Raw genomic sequence first — 1,395 nt, 5'->3', positions numbered from 1 at the left:
TTGGGGCTTCTAAAAAGGACCAGAGGGTTGTTCTGCTCACAATCAGTCTGCCGTCAACGTTCAAAGCGGAAGGATCGAGATATCATCGAGAGCATCGTCAGAAATGAGGTATTATCACGTTAGTTGATTTTTAAAATAGAAATTCTTTAAATTTTACCCTTTTAATAATAGTTAAATTGTAAATTAGAGTATAATTGCATGTAGTAGGTAGTTTGAAATTGATACTTGTAATAAATTTCTAATTGCTTTAACATTACTAATCAAGTAAGTAGTAAAATCAAGTTTCTACTTCATTGTCAAGTACTTTGACTGTCGGATAATTAATGTTTCTTGTTAAATAACAATTTAGATAGTTGTATATAACTATTGGAAGTCTTAAACAAAAATACTGTTGGCTTTAACTTAAGAAAACAGCTTAATATATTAATTTTGCATTGAATTAACCCGCAGATTCAGCAGATTAGTCAGAAATTGTTTATAAATATTACTAAAAATTAGAAAAATTACTGTTCTTGGCCTGTGAATTACTGATGGAGCTTCAGAAACACCCGAGAAATCAAGGAAAGGACCCGAACATCAGGAAAAGTGAAGAAATGCAATTATTTGTCAATAAATCAATTATTTATTGTAATATATGTGTCAAAAATGTATTTTACAAAAGGTTACAATATACCAGTACTGCTTTACAGAATTTTACAGTCTAATTATCTCTCCCTTACACAGCATGTCCATTTCCTTAGGAGAAACCTCATTGTTTAAACAATATATCATTGCATAATTAAATGAACAGCACAAAATGTATTTTACAAAGGGTTACAATATCCCAGTATTGTTATACAGCGTTATACAGTCTATTTCTCCCCTACAAACCACTTTGTTCACCTTAAATTGCAAATAACTCATTGTTTAAACAATATTTCATTGCAAAATTATGTAAACAAAGTCCGGGAAACCGCCAGAAAGGCGTACCTACAAAAAAAATCGAAAAAATCCCGAAATTCTAGCGGAAACTACGAAAATTGTGAAAATGTATCGAAATTCGGTGTGAGAATACTCGTTCGGTGCTAAAGTCCTCGAGAATTCCTGGAAATGACGTCATTTCTCGGAAATGACGAAATTTCCAAGAATCGAGGCGATTCCAAGAATTGACCAATGGGCCTTCGAAACTTTCGGTTCACGAGAATTCCTGGAATTTTCGTCATTTCTCGGAAATGACCAAATTTCCGAGAATCGACTCGATTCCAAGAACTGACCTCCTGTCGTATCATGTTCGCCTAATGAAATGCCAGATTTTGGCCACAGTGTCTTCGTAAATTTCAGTTCTCGAGAATTCCTGGAATTTACGTCATTTCTCAGAAATGACGAAATTTCCGAGAATCGAGCCGATTCCAGGGA

The sequence above is a fragment of the Habropoda laboriosa genome, unplaced genomic scaffold (assembly GCF_001263275.1).
Source record: "Habropoda laboriosa isolate 0110345459 unplaced genomic scaffold, ASM126327v1 scaffold11, whole genome shotgun sequence".
Classification (NCBI taxonomy): Eukaryota; Metazoa; Arthropoda; class Insecta; order Hymenoptera; family Apidae; genus Habropoda; species Habropoda laboriosa.
The sequence above is the reverse complement of the archived record's forward strand: the minus strand, read 5'-3'. Positions refer to the sequence as shown.